The 27,163-nt window shown below is 41.1% G+C and overlaps 1 long non-coding RNA gene across 1 annotated transcript in view; it reads right to left on the minus strand.

Annotated features, from left to right (window-relative positions):
- Positions 1-12,905: 12,905 nt before the first annotated feature.
- LOC121140173 overlaps positions 12,906-27,163 on the minus strand; it is a 32,906-nt gene continuing 18,648 nt past the window's right edge. Inside the window, exons 5-6 of the long non-coding RNA XR_005876979.1 lie at positions 15,221-15,459; positions 12,906-13,113 (exon numbers count right to left, since the gene is read on the minus strand). This is a non-coding gene — a long non-coding RNA (uncharacterized LOC121140173). The remainder of the gene's footprint in view (positions 13,114-15,220; positions 15,460-27,163) is intronic.

Genomic DNA, 27,163 nt, shown 5'->3' on the forward strand with positions numbered 1-27,163 from the left:
AGAGAAGAGAATTTCTAGAAGGTTCATGAAAGTCAAATAATTCACATTTCAAAATGTGTTATTGAGGCACAGGCAATGCATGTGAGTTTAGAGGTTGAATTGGACACAGAGGTTAAATTGCAAAGAGATAAAGAGTAGTTGATAACATATGAGAACAAGGGTGAGAGATCAATGTTGTAAGAATTTTGAAGACATCAAGAACAAATATCAGAGGAAGAAGTCTAGTCAAAGGAAAATTGGGACATTCGTGTGTTTGTTGGGTTTTTTTTTTTCAGAACAAATTGTTCTTTTCCAATCAGCATTTATTAAGTGCCTGCATTGTGCCAACATGCTAGCTCATGGGACCCAGAGGTAACTGCAACTCGGTCCGTACTCTCAAACAGTAAACAATTTAGTGGAGGAAATCGTTGGCATTTTTGTCCACAGAGAGTGCTAAGTACTGTGACGTGAACAGAGGGCCTTGGAGCATGGCAGCCTGGTCTGGGGCAGGGAAGGTGATACGCTGAAGGATCCCTTTGGCCTCATTCGCACCCTGCTCGCTGATCAGCTGAGCTAACTGGCTAGATGCAGTGAATTCAAAGTTAGACTGCTGGTTTAAATGCAGAATTGGGGGAGAGGGGAACCGCGATGTTGTTGGGTTTTTTGTTTTGTTTTGTTTTTTAAGACAGAGTCTTGGGCTGAGAAGGCGGCTCACAGCACAAACATGGGAACCTGAGTTCAGATCCCAGAACCCAGAGAAGGCCAGACACAGCTTATCAAGAACGCATGCCCCACTGCTCCTCCTGTACTGTGAGCAATGGAGTCAGGAGAAGCCCAGGAAGCTTAAGACCTAGCCCGGCCTACACAGAAGCCAAAGCGACCCCGTCTTAACCAAGGTAGAATTTGAGGACCAAACCCTGAAGCTGCCCTCTGACCTCCACATGCATGCCTGAACTTGTGCATGTGCACGCATACATGTGACACATCACACACAAAGTGTACTAAGACAGAACCTCACAAGAAGGGAGATAATGAGAAAAACAATACATGAAAGCGGCTGGCCTCTGTGTGAGGGAGAGGACACAAGCAGGCTGGCTGGCAGAGGAATCACTCTTCCGTGGAAAAGAGGAAACGGGAGGGGAATCAGCGAAGAAGTCAGGAACTCGGGAAGCAGAGAAGATGGCAGAGCCCGTGTCCTCCCTCCTTCCTTTGGAGGAAATGGCAGGGAGCCTAGTGACCAAGCAAAGTCGGGTCTGGGAAGGACAGGGGAGTGATGCTACTAGACTAAGAGGCCTTCCTCCTTTCTGAGTGAAAGTATGTCTTTAAACCAGAGGAGGCTGGGGTTCCCGCTCTTCCTCGAGGGATGCAGGGTTTGAGCTCTGGAGACAGAATACCGCGTTTCTCCGTCTGCCCCATCAGATGGGACAGACTAAGGATGAGATGTAAGTGCTTTGAACTAAAGACGTTCTCTGTACCCACTCGGCTCATCTGAACTCAAATAATGCTTGTGTTAAAATAAAACCTTTAGACGAAGTAACTGTAGCAGAGTCTAGTCAACCAAAGAGCGGTTTGCCAGTCAGGCAGCCTGGGATCCAGGAGGGGTTGAAGACTCACTCCCTATCAGAACAAGAAGCACGGTATGGGAGGAGGGAAGATTGGGAGACCATTTGATTCGCCATCAGTCACCCTTTGCTCATTTAAACACAGTCTGATTGTTTGGTACCATTTAATAGGCAAATGCCTGGATGCTAAGAGTATGTCAAACTCTGCTATTTATTACAAAAATGTACTCCTAAGTTAACTTTTAGTTACATACTGTTGGGTTGCACTTCCTTACATAATGACTCCAGTAAGGCCCCATTCTCAGGCCAAACTTATTTTAATTAAATAGGTGGAACACATAGGCTTATTACAAGAAATAAGAGAAATTATACACAGGAAGTACTCAGAACAAGGCCTACCATCTAACGGGTACCCAAAGAAGGTGTGCTCTTACGGTGCTTAACCTTTTTTAGCAGCTTGACCAGATCTAGAATCAACTAGAAGGCAAGCTGCAGGGCCCTCCAGGCTTTGCTTGATAATTTGCCGAGGGAAGGCCCACTTTTAATGCTGGTGACTTCCTCAGGTAACAATTCAAATAAAGAGATGGAAGGAGAATGCTTTGCTCGTTGACCCGCCGCCCTTCACTTTCTCTGGCAAGTTCATCTACTCTGCTGCTCCTGCACTCCTTCCCTGATAACAGAATCCAGAGTCTTTAGTCTCCCAAAGCCCGCTGAAGACCAATAGCTCTCCAGGAATCCTCCAGACCTCCAGCACTGAGCTGGTGTGCTGAGATATTCTGCCTCGTGGACTAAAAACAACTACCAGATTCTCAGCCTCTCCAGTGTGAGAAAGCCAAACTGTTCCATATAAAACAATCGTAAAAATCCCCTTCTAATATATACTCATCCTATGAATTCTGTTCCTCGAGAACCCTGACTACTGCTGTAAAGTCTTGCAACTATAGCTACTACAATACAAATTTTAGCTTTGATTTCCTTAAATTTAAAAACCCACATGTCACTCTACAGAATATAGAGGAAGTATTTTAAACAGTATATTATTGGTTAAAACAAACAAACAGGTATGAGTTCCACCAGAGACCTTTGTTATTCTATAGTAACTTAGAATAGGTTAAACCAACTGAGGATAGCTTTGTAGATCTTGGAACACAGACTCTTATTGCTGCTTCTGATGATCAAAAACAGTGTGGAGAAAAGACATGCACATCACCCCTACATCTCTAGAGGGGCCTCAGGATCCAGCTGGGTATTCATTTTAAATACAAGGCAAGCAGCTGGCTTCCCCTAAGAAAACAGTGCAGAGGCTTGGCCAGCTTTCCCCTCAAGTGGGTCAGTAGAGAGCCATTAAGAAGGACGGCTGGGGTTCTAAGTGAAGCCCAGAGCTGCTACCACAGGAGTTCCTGAGCTCTGCTGATATCTGATGACAATGCAGCAGTTGACATCAGAGGCAACGGCATGAAATTTAGATATCCCGTGGCATTGAGAAAACACAATAGGAGACGGGAGAAAGGTTACCCATGAATAATGCATTTCCTTTTGTGGAAGCATGAGAAGAAACAAATGCATCGTAAATGGGCTTAATACAATCAGGGCGTGTGGTGGATGGGATGTCAATGCCAGTTCCTTCCAGCAAGGCCTCTAGTGAAGGAAGCTGCTGTGAAGGGGGGGGGGGCGGAAGTGTGTGGTCGTTAGTTCAAAGGTGCTGTCGATTCATTTCGGGATTTCAAAGACTTCTCTTGAATCCAGAATTGGTTGTACTGTCCATCAATTTCTAGAACAAATGGGCTTAGTGGTGGAAACATCCTCCTGAGAACTTATGAAAAGGTATCACAGCCAGTGAAGAACTTAGCTAGGGTAATGGTAGGGGGGAAATAAAGGATAACGAAACTCAAATAAAAAAGATGAAAGTAGCTAAATAAAGAAAAAAGCATTCTTAGGCATTGCCGAAAGGACAGATGTGTAAAAAGCTTGTAAAGCCATAGTTTACTTCACCCAATAAACTCTCTGCGGTTAGGCACCAGAGTTTGAGGTTTCCACTATTTACTCTTGAAATTCACTCTGCTATCACTCTACCAGAGAATTCTATGTACTTATTTTCCCATTTTCACACTGAACAATGTATGTTTATGGCAAAATAATCATTAGTTTGTGACTTTTTTCTTTTTTGTTTTTGGTAGTTTTTTTGTTTGGTGGGTTTGGTTTGGTTTTTCTTGACAGGGTTTGGAGGCTGTCCTGCAACTTGCTCTGTGGAACAGGCTGACCTCAAGCTCACAGAGATCCACTTGCCTCTGCCTCCTGAGTGCTGGGATTAAAGGTGTTCAACACCACCGCCCCGTTCATGAGTGTATTTTAAGGGAACAAACTACTAGTTCTGTCTGAGGTAGGCAGTGGAGATAGACAGTCAGTTCTGTATGTGGTAGGCCATGGAGATAGACTAGTTCTGTCTGCGGTAGGGCATGGAGATAGACAGTTCTGTATGTGGTAGGCCATGGAGATAGACAGTTCTGTATGTGGTAGGCAATGGAGATAGACAGTTCTGTATGTGGTAGGCCATGGAGATAGACTAGTTCTGTCTGTGGTAGGCCATGGAGATAGACTAGTTCTGTCTGTGGTAGGCCATGGAGATAGACAGTTCTGTATGTGGTAGGCCATGGAGATAGACTAGTTCTGTATGTGGTAGGCCATGGAGATAGACTAGTTCTGTCTGTGATAGGCCATGGAGATAGACAGTTCTGTATGTGGTAGGCCATGGAGATAGACAGTTCTGTATATGGTAGGCCATGGAGATAGACAGTTCTGTCTGAGGTAGGCAGTGGAGATAGACAGTCAGTTCTGTATGTGGTAGGTCACGGAGATAGACTAGTTCTGTCTGAGGTAGGGCATGGAGATAGACTAGTTCTGTCTGTGGTAGGCCATGGAGCTAGACAGTTCTGTATGTGGTAGGCCATGGAGATAGACTAGTTCTGTCTGAGGTAGACAGTGGAGATGAACAGGCAGTTGGCGGCACTGGAGTATAGCACAAGTCAAACATCAGGAAAGCTAGGTACAGCATGGAACATGAGTTGTGCTGAAGCCCGAAGCTAAGTTCCGACATGGGTAGAATGGTCTGATGCCAGAGGATTCAGAGGCCAGAGATCACGCACTAACCCCCGCTAACCTGCAGACCTATTCCTGCTCCTGCTCCAAATGCTACTAGAAGCGTGTGACATTCCAGTCCTAGCTTTAGAGAGTCAATACCCCTGCGCTAAGCCCCTCTTGAAAGTCTCTAGACCTCAGAGGAACCATGGTCTTCTAGGTCCAGGTCTAAGCCCTGTGAAGTTACAAAGTATATTCGTACCCCAGGAGTCTCTGACTTCACTCAGAAACAGCAACCTGCTAGCCTTACTGAAGCCACCAAAGAAAGTATACCTCATGGAAACACATGTCTGCCCTAGAAAGTGTGTGAGCATTCACACGCTCTCAGGCTGGGCTTTTCGAAGGCAGGCATCAGGTTAGAAATCCAATTAGAAAGTGGTTGGTAGATGCAAGAGCATTCACACGCACACACAAACACACACACACACACACACACACACACACACACACACCTAGCTTAGCAACATAAAGCAGTTAGCAGGTCAAACATGGGAAATGTTTGAAGAAGGTGCAGGAGACACAGACCTCTAACATATGAGAGGCCTCTCTCTAACTCAACCATCCTCATGTTTGTGGCTATGGAGCCCTAACACAGCATGTTCTGATTTTAGGATCTGGTCTGGAGTGACGAGCACAGAATCTGTGCGATGGATGCCGCCCCGAGCCTTGAGGATGAAACCTAGCGTTCCCATAAAAGTTCCATTACAGAGAGCTCCAGTGCAGGGCGTAACTCCCTTCCAGGGTTCGTCATTCACTTAGAGATAAAAAAGGTAGCTACATCATCCAAGTCTGTATTGCATTTCTGTCTAGCGCTTCGGTTTCTTCACAAGCACCCTGGAGAATCACCACGAATAAGCAAACAAAACACGAAGCCATGTGACCTGCTTCTACCCCCCACCTAACATCTCGCTTCTAAACAGGGATGCTTATATCCTATAATCGTGCACAGTGAGTTCCATGGGGGAGAGCACATGCTTCTCCTCTCTGCCCAAAGTCCTTGTGGGAAATTCAGATAGCCTACCAGCCTCATCACCAGGACCCAAGACTTCCTGAGCCTCTGGAGCCGTGCTGGAGAGATGGCTTAGCTGTTAGGAGCACTGGCTGGGTTTGATTTCTAGCACTCGTGTGGAGACTTCCAAGCATCTCTAACTTAAGCTCTAGGGGTGGGGGGCAACACCCTCTTCTGTCCTCTGTGAACACACATGCATTTAGGCACACACATACACACATTAAATAAACAAATAATATTTTTTTAAAAACTCCTGGATTTCATGATCCGGTAACCCACATTCCTATAAAACACAACCTGCTAATACAGAAAGGCCCCAAACAAGACTTGTTTCCGTGTCTAGGGGAGTGGATAAAGGTCACTTGGAAAAGTGAGAGCAAGACAAGAAAAAGGAAGCATGGTAACCAGATGTCCTCTCCCCCTTTCAGTGGTGGAAGGGTGAGGCAGCTTCCCTTAGTGCTTCGGCAGATGAAGGGTGAACGACAATAACAGAAAACACCTGTGCATCCTGGCCCCTGCTGCCCTCTTGTCTTTGGCTCCGGGGTGGGCCTTCATCACAGAGGCCCTGGCTCAGCCTCTTTGCTAATTATTAGTCAGAATAATCCAAGACAAGATTAAAATAAAATAAAGCCTCTGGGCTGTTCCAAGGGCGTCTCTGCCTTTCCAGCATTTCTGGGCCTTAAATTGTAAGCACTTCCAATGTTCATCCCTTTCTTTTTCCTTTGGTTTGCAGACTGGAGTGAATTGGTGGGGGGATGCGGGGCATCAGAGCTTGTAGTTCAAAGACCTGGGGCTGGAAAGACAGCAGCTGCTTCCTACCCACCTTCCCCAGCAAAGAGTAGCTCCTCCCACCTTCCTTGAGACTCTCACCTACCTCTCGGCTCCTCCCACTTACATCTTGGCTCCTCCCACCTACCTCTCGGCTCCTCCCACTTACATCTTGGCTCCTCCCACCTACCTCTCGGCTCCTCCCACCTTCCTTGAGGCTCTCACCTACCTCTCGGCTCCTCCCACTACATCTTGGCTCCTCCCACCTACCTCTCGGCTCCTCCCACTAGCTCTAGGTCCCTGCTCATTGTGTTTTACTCTAGGTGATGCACCTCACATATTTGTAAGTATAATTCTCTAGGAATGAACCCCTCTAAATTCATCAACTTAATAGCACATGATTCAACCCGTTATATAATGGCTATAATCTGAGCACTGGGGAGTTTGAGGTAGGAGGATTTCAAATTCAAGGACGGACTGGTCTACATAGAAAGGCTCTGTCTCAAAAACCAGAACAATAAAATTTTAAAGTGTATGTTGGGGGAAGACAGGGCACATTTACGGAGCACTCACTGTGACAAACTGTTATTAAAATGCTTTCTCCACCTGCGGTTTTATATCATCCACAAGATAGGCAACTCGCTTCCTGAGTATTACTCACGTCTGTGCCCTAAGGTTTCAAAATGGGGCTTGTAAGATGGATCTGCGGGCAAAAGCACCGCCACCAAACTTGATGACCTGAGTCTGGTTCCCAGGACTCACAAGGTGAAGGAGAAGATCCATTAAAATCTGTTTTCTGACCTCCATAGGCTGTGTGGACACACAAAATAAATAAACATATGTAGTTTTGGAAAAAGGGGCTCAAAATAGCATGAATGATATTTCCTTGTTGTCGATTCACCTGAAAAAATGTGCATCTTATGAGAGAAACCGGATCATATAGCCCCGCTGACACGAACGGTGGGCGTGTCTCTTAGCAAAGCCCTGCTCAAGCCCTTCTTGAATTTCTTAGGTTTTGTTCTTTTGACTTGGAGGAGGGTTTTGTTTTGTTTTGTTTTGTTTTTTCATTTTGTTTGCCAGTTTCTTCTTGAAAAATCTAACATGGCGATTCACCGCTGCTGCAGCAAGGGTACTCATCCGGCGCAGGCACCAGCGTTGGTGACAAATTGCTTCTTTTAGCAGGAGACAAGGCAGCTTGCTCCGGTGGCCCGGACGAAGCATCCGTGTGCCGCCTATTCACAAGAATAAGCTAAAACTCACTTCCCAAACAGAACATGTTTCTTTCTTAGAATAAGTGAAAAGCTGGTCATCCATTTTGGAGGTAGAAGAGAATGAACCCCAACAAATGATCACAGGAAAGCACCCCAGTTAGTGTGGGGTGTGGGGGCTTGAGGAAAGGGCAGAACTGGAGAGGGAATTACAAGGTTATTATCTCTGTTGCGTTATAACAACCCACTGACTGAGTCTGAGGAACTCTGACCTCAGAAGTCAGACACTGAAGAGGACAGCATTGCGGTCCGTAGACTTGATGGTGTTTTCTTGTTGCTTTAATTTTTTTCCCCTTTAAAAATTATCACTTTCTAATAAGATTGTCTCTAATTGAGCATTTTTTTTATTTTACCTTATTTTGAGACAGGATCTAGCCTAGGCTGCTCTTGAAACCACTACATAGCTGAAGATGACCTTGAATTCCTGATCCTCCTGCCTCTACCCAGCTCTGGGACCGAAGCCTGCGACGCCATGTGTAGCTCTTAAAGGAGACAATTCATCAGGGACACTTTCTGCTCTCATTTAGCAACTGTGCAGCTGTGATGTTTCTTTGTCATTTGGAGATTGTAAAGGCCAGCCCCAGAGTCCCTTTGTCCTGTGTAGGTCTGCAAGGTGATGTCACTCGAACTAAGGAGCAGCTGTGTCTGTCCCAACAAATGACAAGCCTCCCTGCTGTCCAAGAGCTGCCCGATGTGGAGATGAAGGTACCAACAGCTGTGCCAACACGGAGGCAAAGTGGTTTGTTTCCTGCCTACTGTTGGGACCTTTGCAAGACTCTGGCAGAGGGGCCCCCGGCGAGCCCGCGTGGTGTCATCTTCTGCAAGGGAGGCAGGTTTCGAACAGGGATGTGGTATTCAGCATGCAAATGAAGCTTCTTTCTGATATTTTTCAAGCAGTCTTCAAACTTAGAAGAGATGCACCTTTGACCCTCCTCTTACGCACTTTTGATGTTATGTTTTTCTCCGTCTGCAATCGGGAGGGCAAAGATGGACTGAGTACTGCTATGGTCTCTCTTTTGACTGGTCTGTTCTCAAACCTAACAACTGCGAGGTGCCAGACAGAAAATTGCTGGGTTTTTCTCCGAGGTAAACAGTAGGCTGACACGTAATCATTGCCCTCTCCTTATATATACCCTGTTCACTGCTGACCTAGGGGCACACCTCCAAAATGCCGGCTGCAGTTCAGTCTGAAAACCAGTCGAAATCGTCACATTTCCAGGAAACATGCCCCCTCTTGTGGTGGATTCTCGGTACTGCAGACCAGACAAGAATGGAAACCTTGCTTTCTGCGTGATTATTCTAAAACGTTCTAAACATATCAAATTAGTATGCAAATAAACATGGTTAAGTCCTAGGTGGCAAGGTACCTTGCTAGTCTCTGAGAACGCCTATTTGTTAAGACAGTTTAGGCAGCTAAATAGTAAAACTAGCTCTGTTCTAGCACAAGCAACTGAGTAACAGAATGAGGTGCTTCAATTATTCTCATATATATAATTACTTCTGTAAGTGCTCTGCTTAATTGCTCATAATATGAGATACTAAATCGTGTGTGACTAATGTGATGAATGATATTAAGCAAAATTTTTTCAGAAAAGTTAGTTCAGTCTTCTAGCAGTGTTAAGAATAAAATTTTATGTTTAATGTTTCAACGCTCTGAAACCATTGATGCCAAATGGGAGTAAAAATCTGTAACTTCCTATTAGAGACTCTAACATTAAAAAAACTTCCTAAAAATCATCGAGGACAAGGGGCCAGCTTGGTGTTGCAAAGGATATAATCAAACGAAGAAAGAAAACTGGTTTTAGGGCCAGCAAGATGGCTCAGTAGATAAAGGAGCTTGCTGCAAAAGCTTGGCAGCTTGAGTTCAAGTCCCAGAGCTCGTGTGAAGGTAAAGGAGCCTTTGACCTCTATGCTTTCATTGTGGCACGCATGAGACATACATAATACACACAATTATATATATATGTATATATATATTAAATTGGTCTTAAATTCATGAAAAGAAGTTTTGTTTCACTCAGAATTAGAGCTGTGAAAAATCAGGCTTACACCAATAAACTGTTTTCACCCTCTAGATGGAAATAAGGCAAAACTTTCAAACTCACTCTTGGATGAGGAGAAGCACTCCCAGCGGAAGCACACATGGGCATGGTTCCTCAACAGAGCACTCTTACAGAACGGTGCCCATCCCCAGTGCGCATTCTCTAGGCTCCCGCAGATTTCCTGTCTTGGAATATACCTGCCTGTTAATCATGCACACGTTACAACACAAAATTCAAACATCCTGGTCCAATTAACAAGACCAGCTCCACAAAGTACGTTTGTGTAATGGAGTCCTACCCGTGCGTCAAGAGTGAAGCACGCGGGAAGCCCGCTTCACCCAACGTACCATGTGAGCATCTCCAAGACTAGCCGTCTGCGGGAAAAGAATGGGCCACTACGTGCATTGTGCTGCTTTATAGATACAGAAGGAGAAAGACAAGTATATCTTCATGTGTGCTTTATAATGATAAACTTTAAAAAGGATGCCACTCCCCACCCAAAGTGAATACAATGAACAGGATCCGGCAAGGCAAAAATATGTTTATTTACTTTCATTTTATGTGTGCTGTTGTTTTGCACGATGTCTGTGCACCACATGCGTGTCTTCTACTACAGGAGATCAGAAGAGATCGGATACCCTGGAACTGAAGTTGCAGATCATGTGACCTGCCAAAAGGATTCTGGGAATTGAACCAATACCTCTGAAAGACCCTGGCTCTTGACCAGTAAGGCATCTCTCCAGCTCCAGAAAAAAAATTTTTTTAATTTATGTACATCACAGGCAATCCTGGTGCTCAAAGGCCAAAAGAGAGCATCAGCTCCCTGGAACTGGAGTTAAAAATGATTGTGTGCCGTATGAGTGCTAGGAACTGAACCCGGGTCCTCCACAAGAGAAATGAGGGCTCCTGTCTGCTGTGCCATCTCTCCGGGCCCTGGAAAAATATTTCATTGCATCGCGTATAGGGAAATTGAGAGGCTCGGAGGAAGTTAAGTGACAGAGTGCATGGCTTGTGGGTTCTATTCCCAACACCACACATACGGGGGTTGTCGTTTCTGCTGGTCACTTTTAGTGTGAGAGGAGACAGCTGGCAGTTGGCAAACAGTTCAGCATCACATGCCTCTGTGTGAAGCCAGCTAATCTAACAGTTAAACCGTTTGAAACCTCTTCTTCCTGAGACTGCTGATACTAACACATAAATCGGTAAGTGAGTCCTAAGACATGCTAGGAGCTGTTCCAAGAACATTTGTGTCCACAGCTCGGGGTGGGGGACATCTGAATGGATAGCTGGGGTGGGGGACATCTGAATGGACAGCTTGGGGTGCGGGACATCTGAATGGACAGCTTGGGCCGCGGGTCATCTGAATAGACAGCTCACCGTGCGGGTCATCTGAATAGACAGCTCACCATGCGGGTCATCTGAATAGACAGCTCACGGTGGTGGGTGAGGTACAGCAGCCTGAAGGACTCACTGGGGACAGAGCTCAATGCCAGCATGAGTTCAGTTCAGTCCTTGTTAATCTCCACATAGTTGTGATTTACTTGGAGCTGAGGATTTAAAGTGTGCATAAAGAAGCTCGCCTACAAAACCAGAGTATGGAGGCAGGAATAAGGGGATTTGAGTTAGACCAGTGTTTCCCAGTCTCTTCCGTTTTCACACTCCCCCAAGAGACTTCTTTAGACTTTTTCTCTAACTGTCCTCTAAAACAGAATGAGCTCCCCAATTACTCTCAAATAGAAAATGTGTGTATATATGTATATGTACATACATAGATATGCAGCATATCCATGTATATACTGCTCTTTGTGCTTGTGCAACAAAAACAAATAGAATGGTGTAGACCACAATCTACCCTCCCACCGCCCCCGTGAGAATGGGTGAATTATATTCAGAGGAAGGATCCACAAGATTCTCTTGGTCTTAGAAACAAAGGCATGGTGCATGCTTTTGCACTGAGTTACTTTAGGCTCAAATCCTTATCTACTCTTTGCTCATCATAAGGGTTTGTTTGAGCAAGCTAGGAAAGTACTCTGGCCTGAAATGTCCTCATGTAGAAAACAAGTGTGAGGAAACTTCCTGCAGGGTTCTCGTAAACGCCAACGGAGGTGAAGTGGGCAGAGATCCTGGAATCAAACGTGGTGGGATGTATAGAACATCAGCAATGGGTACCCTTCCTCTTGCTCAATTCAAAACGAATGGATGAGGCTACAGAGATGACTCGGGGGTTAAGAGCCCTTGCTGCTTTGCAGAGACCTGAATTTGGTTCCCAGAGCCCACATGGAAGATTGCAGCCACCTGTAATTCCAGTTTCGGAAGACTGAACGCCTTTTGTTCCTTTTTCTCTCTTCTACCATCCTTTGTTTATGTTAGATTATTTTTTTATAATTTCTTGTGTGAGAACTGGACCCAGGTCCTTTCTCTCTGCTGTCCAAACCTTCTGTGCCTTTCCAAATTCATGATCTCTAATTATTATTGTATGCATACATACATATAAAGCCTACAGGGCATGCGCATATGAGCAATGCTAAATAGCCTCAAGATTCTATTCTTTTCAGACCAAAATTAAATGTCACGTGAGGAACTTTGTTAGATTCCCTCAAATGTCATTTCCCCCATGATTTCAACTCTCACAGTGTTCTGTGTTTACAGTGCCATAAAGGCATCAAAAATATCTACTCTGTAACGTACAAAAATTTTACATACTTTAGGGACAATCACACTACGTTTTGTTTAGTTGGTTTGGTTGGCTTGGGTTTCCTGGGGCATTATCATGCAACTTAGGTTGACCTCAAATTTGCTATGTAGTTGAGGTTAGCCTTGAACTCCTGATCCTCCTGTCGCCACCTCTTAAGTAGTGGGGTTATAGGCATATGCCACCCAGAAACTGTCTTTTATTCCTCTTGCTCCTCCCTCTACTCTGTCTCTCTGTGTAATAGATCTCAGTAAATATTTATAGATCAATAAATTAATGTTGTGAAGTTAGATTACAAGGATCAAATACAACATTAGCATGTAAAAGGAAAAGGCTTGATGAATGACATAGACAGAACTGCATTATTTATGTTCCTCCCTTATCCTAGACATTAATCCCAAATTAAAACCTATCTCATGTTGCAAAAATTGGGAACAAAATCCTCTGGTAATAATTAATTTATAAGGCATATGACTTTTTAGAATGACACATTTCTGAGCTGGAGTAGCCTGTCTCCTAATACATATCTAGCTTGAGTTGAATCAGAAATTCACAGTGTCTATGTGATCTATCACAGGGCAGCTTTCTGGTTCTCCTAGATGGTTACTAATAACGATGGTGGTTCTTTGTCATGCTCCTGCCTCAGCCGGGAAGTTCTCTAACAAAAGAAATACATACGTCAAATGTAATACCAGAAAGCAAAACAGAGCCAGAGAAAGAGTGAGTGTAAACAACACTTGTTTTTAGATCCTATGATGTTTTAACCATATACCTAATGCCTTTTACACATACTGAATAACCAGGCTAATTAAAAAGCCCATACAGCACTGGTTAAAATCTGCTCTGATTTTTTTGGAGCACCTGTTACAACAGAATGCCCACAGACTTGATAGTTTACAGCCAAGACACCTGCTACCTTATGTCTCACAGTATGTTCAGTTTTATGCTGTTAGCAAAAAAAAAATAAATAAATAAAATAAACACTTTTTGACATTTAGCAATCTTACACAAGTGATAAGAACTTGCCAGAGAGGACTGATAGCTTAACCCTTCCTCTCCTGAGCTGGAAACCACACCCTCTCCTCCCCAGAAGGGGATGCATTTGTCATGCTATAACATGAAACTGTGCTGTTTCTTTAATTATCTCTAATGATGTAGGGTTCTCTATGTGATCCAGGTTACCTTCTTGGAAGTCTGAGGGAGGAATGTTCCAGTTTAAAGACATGTTTAAGCTTCCTTGAGCTTACTTAGGTATAATTGCATATGTAATGGCCAATTTTCAAGTTAGTTTTCCCTGAACCTTTTCACAAAGCATCTATGTTTTGACTCTGTTAACTGCTCAACTCCAACAAAGGTTGCTGTAATGATGCCTGCAGATATTTTTAACAGAATTTTACTTGAAAAATAATTTTGAAATGAAGGTATTATATTTTATAGTTGTGGAATTTTCAGACTATGGGTAAACATATATGGGATTCTTTGAAATCTGAAACCATGTCTTATTTGACCATATTAGCTGCAGTTGAATAATTGAATGAAAAAAAATAAAAACTTGAGTTAAAAACCAAACTTTAATGTTATGGGCCAGCAGCATTTAAAATTATATCATTACCTATGACAAAAATCAAAGTCTGTCCTTGACCTAGCAGTCCTACTCCTAGAACAAGCAAAATTGCATGCATCTATAGAAGATTTAAACATAAGAATACAATTTCCAGGATTGCCTCTATGTAAAAACAAAAGACCTGCAAGAGCATAACTGTTCTTTGATAATCAGATAAATCCTGATGTATCACTATTGAGAATGCTAAGCAGTTGCTGTGTAAGTAAAATGGTTCTATAGAGGGTAAAATGGAACAATCTCTAACATATGTTGTCAAGTGGAAGATGCAACATTTAAGAGCAAATTACCACCCCTCATATGTAATAAACATACTTAAAAACTCACAGCACTGTAGGTTATCTTTGGGGGGGGAAAGGCACAACTAATTGATAACAATGATTATCTCTGAGGAGGGAATCTAGCTATGTGGAAACAGAAATAGGAAGCATACTCATATTTCAGTTAAAAATTATTCTGTAACTGTAGGTATTTATGTTACATGTATGTATATATATTACCTATTCAAAATACATGAAAATAAGAATTAAAATGATGCATTAGTTTTGCGAGGAAAAGGAGTATGTGATTCATTACGTGGCATTGTAATGCATGCTATCCTAAAGTCGTTCTGCATTTCCAGACTGTTACTGAGTTAGTTCAAAATCAGTATTTAACAATATAAATCACAATTTAATGTCTAATTATCATGATTCAAACAGCTTTTGCATGTTGAATGTGTATAGCTGTATTCAAATACAAGCTGTTTTGACTTTTAACCAACATACCAATGCTAGGAGTGATTTTATTGCATAATTAGAACAAACAACCTAGAATACATTTCTGTAGCATTTTTTAAATAATGGGAAGCATTTCTAAATGTTTGAGAGAATTCATGTTTAGATTCGTGTACATTGCCCAGAAGAGAAATTCTATTTATATAAGGACAGAGAGAAACTGTAACTCAGCATGTACTTTGTCATTTTGTGTTGGAAACATCTCAAGCCTAGCACTGCTGAGACACCATTTCTAAATTTGACAAGAATAGCTCATGTGGCCATTGAGGGTTTGCAATTATGGAACCATGCACAGTGCACAGTCCCATGGATCCTTCTACTGCCAGTTAAAACCTTCCCTTAGAAATGTAATAAAGCAGATGATTTACCTCAGACCTACTGTCTACCCTCCATGTGAGGAGGATCTTGTGCCAGGCATCTTCAAAACCCATTCTTGAAGACTGTGTAATCAAGATACAAAAAGAAATTGTAATAAAAACTTTACAGTGCCTTAACGAAGCTTATGATCCAGTACTGGGCCGTGTTCATAGCAATCCTTGGCCACATATGGACTACTACTGTAGTCTTTTCCATCTCAAGAACTCTCATTCAGCCATCTTACCGAAACCTATCAGATGAACACACAAAAATAAAGTACACTTACCATTTATATACATTTTAAAAGATCACACAAAATGATGACTGTCAATGACATAAGGAGTAGTCATCTTTAGTAGAACACATTGGGAAAGATTGAGATTTAGAATAGAGACCAACCTGCCACACCACTCAATCCCAGCCTTCTTGGTCAATATTGGGTTGACAGTAAGGACTCACCAAACTGATTAACAGAAGTAGAAAGAGCATGCCAGTCTTTGGAAATTCTCACCTAATACTTCTAGTTCTCCTCTTTATGGGAAGCAATAGTATCCTACTTTCTGCATCCATTGTGACCATCTCAGTCAATGTGTGTGAGAAAAAGTAATAGATAACACTTCTGGCCCGACAGTGCCCTGCTAAATGCATAAGTCCACAAAATAACACTGTGCTTTTTCTAGGGCAAGTTCTCTGAACTTTATATTATTTGAATGGAAATGAGCTCAGGGAGTCTAAGTGAATCATTCATCCAAGTCCTTGGGTGGAAGTAAAAAAGTTACCGAATCAAGGTTCAGAACCAGACTTTCTGAGTAAGTCCATTAAGTTCCCTCACTTTTGTACTCTGTTCCATGAAAATTGAAGAGATGCCCAGAACTATCACAGTTTCTAGTCAGGGAGTCCTTCCTGGGAGACTCAGTGTCTGAACTCATGCTTCTCATTGTATTGCCAGCTTCTGTTTTCCTTTTAGTCAATGAGCATAGAATACCTTTAGTCCAAGCTTTCTTTGTTGAATGTGTGGGCAATGCATTAATAAGTAAAGACGTTACTTTTAGATACCCATTAACTTTCATTCCCAAGAGAACACACACACACACACACACACACACACACACACACACACGTAATGTCGTTTTATTATCACTGATTTTATATTAGCATGCAAAATAATGGGTCTTCATACATATATCAAATTCACCACATTAGTTCTCCCCTCTCACTACCCCTCCCACACTGCAGCTACACACATACACACACACACACACACACACACACACACACACACACACAAAGTCACAGTGGTTCAAAGACCTGAATGTACAACATGAAACACAGGGACATGCTAGATGAAAATATAAGGAACATGATTTATGACACAGGCGTACAAAAGGACTTTCGAAAAGATTCAAATAGCACAGGAAATGATCCCAATAATGAGACAGAAGATAAATAAGTCGCTGCAAAACTCATCATCTAACCAGTAAAGGGGATAATTTGATAAATAAGGAAATTATTTTTGTGCAGAGTGAGAGATATGGATCTAGTTTCATTCGTCTATATGTGGAAACCTAGTTTTTCCAGGACCACGAGTTAAAAGAGTTGTCTTTTCTAATACAAGTTTTTGAAACCTTTATGAAAAAATAGGTGGCTGTTGGTGCTCAATTGTCAAGGGCACTGACTGCCCCTCTAGAAGACCTGGGCTCAAATCCTAGCACTCACATGGTGCTAACAACTGTCTGTAATGCCAGTCCCAAGGGATCCAACAATGTCCTCTCTTTGCCTCTGTGGGCACAGCATGCACATGGTACACAGGCATACATACAGGCAAAACACCTATACACATAAAAAATAAAAATAAATAAACCTTTTAATAGGTGTCTGTGACTGTGTGAGCTTATTTATGGATCTCCTATTCTAGTTCAGTGGTTTACATATGTGTTGTGGGCTGACACCAGTCTGCCTTGCTACTCTAACTCTGAAATTTGATTTGCAGTGTCTCCAGCATTGCTCTTTCTAGTGAGGACTCCTTAGAGATCTGGAGTATTTAAGACTCTCACGTCGATTTTAGCAGTGTTTTCTACTAATTCTGTGAAGAATTCTAGAGGAGGATTTTGTTGGGATTGCACGGGGAATCTACAGATCTACTTGACAATAGCCAGTTTCATTTTCACAATATTTATTCTTTCAATCCGTGAACAGGGAAAAATCTTTCCTTCTTCTAGAACCTTCTTCAATTTCTTGTTCCTACATCTTTAAGTTTCCATTGTCTAAGCCCTTCACCTCTTCAGTTAAGTTTATTCCTAGGTATTCTTTTTTTCTTAAAGTTATTGTGAATGGGTCCCCTTCCCCACTCTCACTCCAGATTTCTTTCTTAGCATGTGAAAAAACGGGGTTTTGTGTGTTGATTTTTGTATCCTTACACCTAGCTGAACACTATTCAATCTAAGACTTTTCTTGTGGAGTCTTTAAGATCTTTTGAGTGCAGTGCCGTTTAAACTACACATAGGGATAATCAACTTCTTGCTTTTGTGTCCGTACCTATTATTTATTTGTTTAATCTCGCCTTGTTGTTCTTGCTATGAAGTTGAGCATTAAGTCAAAAAGAGCATAGAAGAGTGGACACTGGTTACATTCCAGATTTTAGAGACAATTATCTTAAAATTTCCTTATTTAGCATAATGCTGGGTATTTGTTTGTCATATGTAGCCTTTATTATGTTGTGATATGTTCCTTATATTCATAATTTCTTCAGAACTTTTATCATGGAGAGATATCTAAAGTTATCAAAGGATTTTTTCTGCATCAATTGAGACAAGATTCAGATTGATCATCTAATCACGGTATTTCTATTCTGAAATCTACTTAAATGTTGTATTGTATTTATTGGTTTGCATATGCTGATCTAACCTTGTCTCAGAGTGAAATCCACTCTGGTATGGTATATGATCTTTTCAACGTGTTCTTGAATTCTACTTATAAGAATCTTATTGAGAGTTTGCATAGTTATGTTCGTTAAGAAACCTTGGCATATAGATTTTGTCTGTTTGTTTGTTTGGTCCTTATCTTATTTTGGTATCTTGGTAATGCTGACTTTGTAGGATAAGTCTGGTATTGGTGTGTGTGTGTGTGTGTGTGTGTGTGTGTGTGTGTGTGTGTGTGTGTATAAAAGATATGAGGTGTCTTCTACTCTATATTTTGAGAGAGTTTTTCATTGAACCCTTGGTATTTTAACTAAGTTGGATGGTCAGCAAGCTCCCAAGATCTACCTACACCACCACCACCGTAGTTATACGGCTGTGTCTGGCGTTTTATATGGATGCTGAGGATTTGAACTCTCGCTTTCAGTTTCAGGACCATTGGTACAGACTGTGGAGCATTGGTACCTGGTCTAGTCCTGGGCTTTGTTGTTGTTGTTGTTGAAAGATTTATTTTTATTACTGCCTCAGTATCATCAATTATTGATGACCTAATAAGGTTTTAAAGTATCTTTGTGATCAGTTTTGGTAGGTCACATGTATCCAGGAGTTTGTAAATCTCTTCTAGGCTTCATTGGTTTCTTTGTAATTTAAGTTTTCAAAAGACTCCTTTATTGTTCTCTGTATCCCATTGACATTTTTAGTAATGTCTCATTTTCACTTCAAATCTCACTAATTTGGATTGCCTCTCTTTCTTTTGATTAAGAGGCTAAGGGTTTGCCAGTCTTACTTATTTTTTAAAGAACCAACTCAGCATAATTGATCTTTTATATCATTCTTTCAGACGCCATTTCATTAATTCCTGCTCTGATCTTTATTATTCACCATCTATGATCTTTTAATATAGATTGTTCTTGGTTTTCTAGTAACTTGAGATGCATTATTTGTTATTTACTTGATAGATATTTATGTCTTGGGTTCACAATTCCAGGCCTTAACCTCAGGTTTATCTTAACGTTTTAGGATCCAGATCAGTAACACAAATTGGAACCCAGATACCCACACTTGATGTTCAATTATTTTAAAAGTAGAAAGCAAGGTAAAATATATTCTATTTTCTGCTTTCCAAAATAGACTTCCATATCAACTTTAATATTGTTTAAGTGTGTGAAAAGTAATATGTGACAATTGAAGTATCACTAAATAAAAATAAGCGAATACAATTATCATACATGTTTGTACACAAGCCAGTAATATTTGGATAAGAAATAAAGCTATATAGTTTATAAATAATATGTTACATGTTTGCTCTATAAAACTTGCCCTATTACTTCAATTTCAATATAACCACTAATAATTATATAACCAAGATTTTCATATTACCGTGCTTTATTGACAAAAATGCCAAGTAGACAAACCTTGATTTATTTCTGTTTTTGAGTGGATTTTAATCTCAATTTGAAGACGCTTTTTTCTGCTGAGGTAATCGAATATAATTTGTCAAATGACTAATGTCATAATCAGATTTAGAAAAAAATAACATACACACCCCTTGTTCAAATATTACAGTGATATATAATACATTTCTATAGTTTATAAGCTACAAGATATTGAAATTGATACTTTACTTCACTCTATTATTTGTGCCACAACTTCCATTATCTTTTAAAGCAATATGTAAGTTCACTTAACCATGTAAAACACTGATGGGTTTGAAGCATAGATCTGCATTCATAGAAGCTGAGTATCCTTTGTCCAAAATGCTCAGGACCAGAAGAGTTTCAGATTTTTTTTCAGATTTTGAAATATTCACAGACTTATAATAAGATATTCTGGGCCTGGGACACAGATAAAAACAGAAAATTCACTTACAGCTCATGTACATTCTATGCACATAGCCTGAAAAGAATTCCATGTACTTTCAAATTAAATCAATGTGTTTGTGTTCATGTGTACTCGTGTCCGGTGCGGGTGTAGAGGTCAGAGGACAATCTGCTGGAGGGACTTCTTCCCTTCTTCCATGCTGGCTCCAGGGTGTTGAACTCAGGCCATCAGATTTGACAGCAAGTGTTTTTACCCACTGAGATAACGTATCGGCCCATTATTATAGCTTTAGTGTGCCTGGAATTTGTAAAATGTATCCTTCTCTCATATATTACATGCTGACCATGGTTTCCTCTCCCTCCACTCCTTCCTGTTACCACACACACACACACACACACACACACACACACACACACACACACACACACACCCTTTCCCCCATATCCACTCCTCCATTTCCCTTCAGAAAAGAGCAGGCCTCCCATATCAACCCAACACGGCATAACAAGTTACAATTAGACTAGACACAAACCCTCCTGTCCAGGGGTGCCTGCATTTTTATCTATCATGTGAGACAAAATGAGGGATTTCACAATTGTTATGTCACGTCAGTACTAAAATTTCAGATTTTAGAGCATTTTTAATCTTGAAGTTTTGTATCAGGGGTGTTCAGCCTGCTCAAATTTAAGTAATACCAACTGTTTAAAATCCGGAGTCATTACATCCCTGTGCAAGTATTTTAAACATTATACCACTCTGTAAGTATACCTCTGGAACCACTAATCAGAGGGAGAAGGGAAGCGAGAAAACGGGCAGTACTTCTGCAGTACTTTACTATAACAAGAACCTTCTCATACATGCTAATTGACATAAAGAGTTTGACAAGCTAATACGCTTGTATTTTCATTCATCTAGGTGTTTCCGCTGCTTAAATTATCACCTGGATTCTGAGTAGTATGTATCATTAGTGTCCAGAGTGACTCAGCCCACACACCTTTGTGTCATTTGGACATCTGACATGTTTTCCTCTCTCTGACTTTAAATATTTGTGGGTTTTATTTTATAGTATACACTTTTTCCTTTTAGTGTTTTTGACTTTTGTTTTGAGGATATTAAATGTACTTGGAGAATATGTTTCTGAAGCTGAATAACATTAATCAAGAAAATAAGTGTTTAAAGTTACTAAATGACAGAGACCCTGGCGTTCTCAAATTTGTTTTGTGTGTACTGTAAGAGGCCCTTTACAGCACAGGTCCTGGGCAGGGATCCCTCTTGTCTAGATTGAGCTGTCCCCACTAAAAGGATGCCGAGATTCGCTGCAAAAAGGACTGAGTGTCTCACGTGAATTCTGCAGGATGGGTTCCCCAGGCTTTCCTAGTGCATTAGCTCATCACCAATTGCTCACGACTGAACAAATACGAGGAAGGGCACAGTAGAGATGCTCGGGGCTTAGGAGCTCTTACTGCCTTTGCAGAGGACACCTGCTGGGTCCCCAGTACCCATACGTGGCTGTTGACAGCCATCTGCCTGGAACTCCAGCTCCAAGAGATTCAATTCCTCTAGCCTCCACAGACACCTGCAGATACCCACACGCAGACAAAATACACATATTTTAAAATAAAACCCTTAAAATGTGGAAAAATAAGAGTTCTATGCAATAAATGTTATATTCTCGGGAGTTGATATAAGCATTCTATGTATATTATGATGTTTTATCCCAAAATAATGAACAAAAGCTGGCAGGATGGCTCGGAGGGCAAGGCGTTTGCCACAAAGCCTGACAATGTGAGCTCAGTTCTCAGAACAGACATAGTGGAAAGGGAGAACCTAATCCTCCATGTGCACAACGGTATGTATGGGAACGTGCATGCACACACACACACACACACACACACACTACATGTTACAGAATAATAAATCAATATTTCTATTTCTCATTTCATAAATGAAAAATTTAAGCTTCACAAAGCTAAGTAACTTGCCTCATGTCACAAAACTAGGGAGTGGTGTCTATAGTGGCCTGGTGGCATCCCGTGAAGGATAATTTCAATAATGCTCTTTTTATTTCACAATTTCTCCCTTTGGGTTTATTTTTAAATTTTTAATTTAAATGGATAAAATTTAATTATATGTAGAAAACTTAAAAATTGTATGCTTAATGTGTTCCATCTGACAGACATGCACTAGAAAATATGATGTTCAGAAATGGGGTAAATGTATCTATTTTTAAATACTTTTTATTCATTTATTGTCAAATTATTCAAAAGTCTTTTTTCTAGTTTTCTGGAATATTTTTAATCCATAATTTTACCCATATTTACCCTATTTTGCAATAACATACCAGAACGGTTTTTCTACCTACCTTATAACCCAGTGGTTAACTTTTTCCTTTTCTTCCCTACTTCCTGCTGACCCAACCACTGATGGCCACCACTCTATCCCAATTTCGATGAGATCAACTTTTTCATATTTTATGAATGAGTAAGATAGCTTAAAGGCTTTTTTTTAAATTCATGTAAAGGTGCTGTAGAACAATGTGTTTAAGCTATAAGTAGTATTCCTTGGACATTAGGAGACCTTAAATGGTGAAAAAAATGAAATAAACAATGGAGAAAAAAGGAGAGTGCTGTTGAAGTAGAAAGAACCAAAGAGAAGTGTGAGTGGTTTTGGAGGAACGTGAGAAACTGAATTCCAATTAATTGAGGCATTAGGAGGCAGCAAATGTTGAGTTTGGCTATGGGAAGAAGAATGCAGATAAATTTACATGCTTGCTAACAGAATTTTGGGAAATGTCTCCTTCCTGGTAACCCTTTTCCCTACTGAGTAGGAGAGGAAGTCATTTGGTGGTCATTGGCAAGGGTGGGTGCTGTGAAGTCTAAAGTTTGAAGATGAGAATAGAGGAAGTTTGAGGTGCTCATTGCATAGGAAGAGAGAGATGACAGAACAGCACTGAGGGCCTCAGTGAGCTACAGTTCGTGATGTGGCTGTGTGGTTTCCTCCAGTAGCACTCAGAAATGCCTGAGTGGGCAGGGAAGACCCACAGCTGGGTGGGGCTCTGCAAGGCTGTTATATGTGGGAGGAAATAGAAGTTAGAAATAAGACAGTGTGAAGTGATAACCTATAAGGTCCAGACTCTATCGGGAAGAAAGACAATAGGGAATTTCAAAGTGAGGAAGTGGAGAGTATCTGGCGATATGGGTTAAGATATGACGAGAATTGTACAGCGCTGCAGAACAGTTTAACTGTGATAGGAGATAATGAAACAGTGCAGATTTGGATGTGACTTTCAGGAGGTAGCAGTTAGGGCCAGATTATGACAACCTTAGGGTATCATGCTGGGGAAAAGGGTTGTCCCCAGAAAGGAGAAAATAAACCAAGGCATCAGGCACATGGACGGCACCTTAGTAGGCTTCCACTGCAAGATGTCATCCAGTGACTAGTTTAAACAATGGAAATGTATACTCTCATCCATGTCAACAGGCTTGATTTGAGGCTAATGTCCTTGACTTACATGTGATCATATTTTCTTGTGCCTTCTCGTGGTCTTTCCTCTGTGAGTGCCTGTGAAGCAGTCTGCTCTTTCAATGGTCACATTCAATAGTCAATGTCAAACCTCAATAACTGCACTTAACTCTAATTAGCTTTAGAAGAGCCTACCTAAAGCTAACCCCAGTCTGAGTTGTTGGGACATATGCTCAACGTTAGTTGGGACTTCAGCATATGGATTTAAGGGTATATGATTCAACCCATAGTTCATCCATATGTTCAGCCAAGCACAGAGAGGTAAGTGTTACCAGCATGTTGCTAGAATTCAGGGCAGAGACAAATGTGCATGATGCCCCATATTCTTTGAAAGCTAGAGTAATTAACCAGCTTCCTGCCGTGTTGCTGAAGCTGTGTCTCCTTGCATTCCATATAAGATCCCAAGCCATTTTCACAGCCCAATGTTTGAAGTGTGCTTATTTGTTTGTTTTGTAGAGCCACAGTGCTTTGAGCAAGGTGTTAATTTTTGTCTTTTTCCAGCAGACAGGGGTTTTAGCTTTAACACACCCTGTTCCTTTGGGTGCGGTTTCTCATTCACTGTGCAGCAGCTAGTGAGGTGAAGGGCTCCCAGACATGCCCTGTGTCTGAGATATTCACCCGTTACATAGCGGTGGGAGAAAGGAGAAACCATGCCCATTCTACAGATGGATTCTCTGACACACTGAACACAGAGAGTCTAAAACAATCTACGGCACACGCGGCTACAACCATCCTATTATCTACCCTTCTTTGTCAGAATAAAAATAACATACCAGCTATTAAATAAAACATTGAACCAGAAATTGTTCTTTGCAACCTGCATTCGTTACCTAGTGTACTACTAGTAGCAATCCTGAAGAACGAAAAGATTGGATTATCTGCTCAGGGTGACCCAGGTACCAAAGTCAGTCTGACTCTAAATGACTGTCCTTAACCACAGTGTCCCACCCATGGAGATAGAAGCTCCCCAGACACAAGGCTCTCTTGACAATCTCACTTCTTCCAGAGTGTTTGTGAATTGATGGAGAAAGCAGGAGTGAAGGAGCATTGTGTGTCTCAGCAAACACTCCTTGAGACATTCATTTCTATCTCCAGTTACTGTAAACGCAAGACCCATTTCATCATGGAGTCTGTGGAGGGAGGCCAGACTTTCTGCATTTCATTTCCGAGAACAGCTGGCCTATCGTACTGCAAGGGAACAGAGGTTAGCTAGGCTACAAGCTGTTTTACTCAATCAACGTCTATTTGGCTGTGGAAATGGGTAATTTCCTCATAAATTTTAGCATCAGATTATCTGTGGGTTTTACTTTTAATATATGGTAGTGTGAGGTTTGGGCTTTTTGTTTGTTTTTGGGTTTTTTTTGGTTTTTTGTTTCTTTGGGTTTTTGGGGGGGCAGTGCTTTGCGGAGACTGTGGAGGGAGTTTGGAAGACACTAAAAAGAAGAGCTGTTAATTCCTCACCACTAAATCACGGGATGTCCCCCACTTTTGTTTTGATACTACTTTACTGTGGCTGGCAAGATGGCTCAGCAGGTAAAAGCACTTGCCACAAAAGTCTGATGACCTGAGTTCAGTGCTCCAGACAGCAGAAAGAGAGAGTCAACTCCCAAAAGGTATTCTGTGACCTCCACATGCACAGAGAGAGAGAGAGAGAGACAGAGACAGAGACAGAGACAGAGAGAGAAACAGAGAGAGACAGAGACAGAGAGACAGAGAGAGAGACAGAGAGACAGAGACACACACAGAAAAATATATGAGATAAAACAAATAGCTTTTATCATAATCTGCTCAGCATGGGTTTAATAATCAAATTCTTGAAATACGGAGTCATCGTGAAACATGAAAAGCTCCAACCCTCCATTTACTTTCTTGCAATTTCTAAAAGTCATTCTTTCTCTGTAAAGATAGAAAAATGACTCTGTAACTCCAAATACTTCCTTTTTACCTATTGTTCCTCCAAATGAACTTCCAGATATGTAATATCAGAGTAACATTTGAGGGGCTCCGGCTGCCCAGGCAAACCTATGACAGAGCAGTCATGGGCATCAGCATCTTCCTTTGAGGATATTCACAAAGGAAGATGCCCAGGGGGTGGAGAGCCTCGTCTCCCTGTGCACACACTGTGTGTGGGTACATACAAAGCGCACTATTTACTCCCTAAAGAATACAGAGGCTTCCTTCTACATCTCCTACTCCCAATCATCTATTATGGCTATTTATCCTGAAAAAAATAAAGCGTGCATATATAAATTAATAAACACAAAACCTAAAATAACAGAAAATGGGAAAGTTTTATTTGCCTTTTAAATCCTTAGTATTTTGACACATTTCACTGCTAAATAAAACTGTTTTTAATTTAAGTTAAGAAAACTAATTGGTATCTGATACTAAAAGTTCTTGTAAGTTGTTCCAAGTGTTAGTTCTGGGAATAGCGTTTTTATAGTTTTCATATTGATTTGCCTTTGAGACAAACTGCAACAAGAAAGCAGGTGATAAGCCTTTGTTAGTGCCTCTGGGAGAAAATGCTGCAGCTACAGACTACTGTTGATAAACAGATTTTGAATTAATTAGTTCTGCATAATTATGTGACACATCAACGCTCTAAAACCAAATGTAACTGGTCTTATACTGTTTTACATATAAAAAAGAAGAGGAAAAGGGTGTCCAAAATTTGTTTTTCTTGTTTTTTAAGAAAAAGTTAAAAACAGGATTTGATAGTTTAAAAGCAATGATTGACATTTGTAAATGGCATGTTTAAAATACTGCATTATCTCTAGAACTATAAAGTGAGATACAAAGACTTGCTTTGTATGAATTGTTATCATTAGTGACATAATTGGGGGTTGGAGCTTGCTACTACTGCCTCACACTCGCTGGGAGTTATATATTGTTATGAGATAATAGCCTGATACCAAAAAGGTACGGATTTCAGTATGATACTTTCAAGAATTTCGAACCAGACCATGTGGCACAGGGCTGTAAGCTAGCTACTTGGGTACCTGAGGCAAGAGGATCACAGGTTCAAGGCCACCTTGAACAGCACAGTCAGATCCTATCTCAAAATAAAGTGTAAAAATGAAAATAAGACTGAGACTATAGCCCAGTAGTAGATGCTTGCCCAGCATGTACAAGCCCTAGACTCAATCCCTAGAACCACCAAAATGGGAGTCATTTTTCTACACAATTATAGTAGGAAGGAAGGGAGAGAGGAAATGATTTAAGAAATGAATGAGCGGCAACTACAAATATTTCTCAAAGATATAGAATGAAGAAATATATGAAGAAACAACATAAAATATTCCATATGGTAAGATTCTCACTGTTAAGACAATACAGGGTTAATATAACTTCATCTAAAATATTCAATTAGATTTTGGGGATTTGGGGTTCAATTTTTAAAGAAATTATCAAAGTAAATGAACATGGAGTTAAAAATTACTTGCATAGCCGGGCGGTGGTGGCGCACGCCTTTAATCCCAGCACTCGGGAGGCAGAGGCAGGCGGATCTCTGTGAGTTCGAGGCCAGGCTGGACTGACAGCCTCCAAAACAATACAGAGAAACCCTCTCTCGTAAAAACCAAAAAAAAAATTACTTGCATATATATGTATTTATTATATATTTATGTTTTATTGACTTATAATTTAAGGATCTCCTGTGTACGTGTGTGTCTCTGACATGACTATGCAGGTGCCCTC

The sequence above is a fragment of the Mesocricetus auratus genome, unplaced genomic scaffold (assembly GCF_017639785.1).
Source record: "Mesocricetus auratus isolate SY011 unplaced genomic scaffold, BCM_Maur_2.0 Super-Scaffold_100004, whole genome shotgun sequence".
In the NCBI taxonomy this organism is placed as follows: domain Eukaryota; kingdom Metazoa; phylum Chordata; class Mammalia; order Rodentia; family Cricetidae; genus Mesocricetus; species Mesocricetus auratus.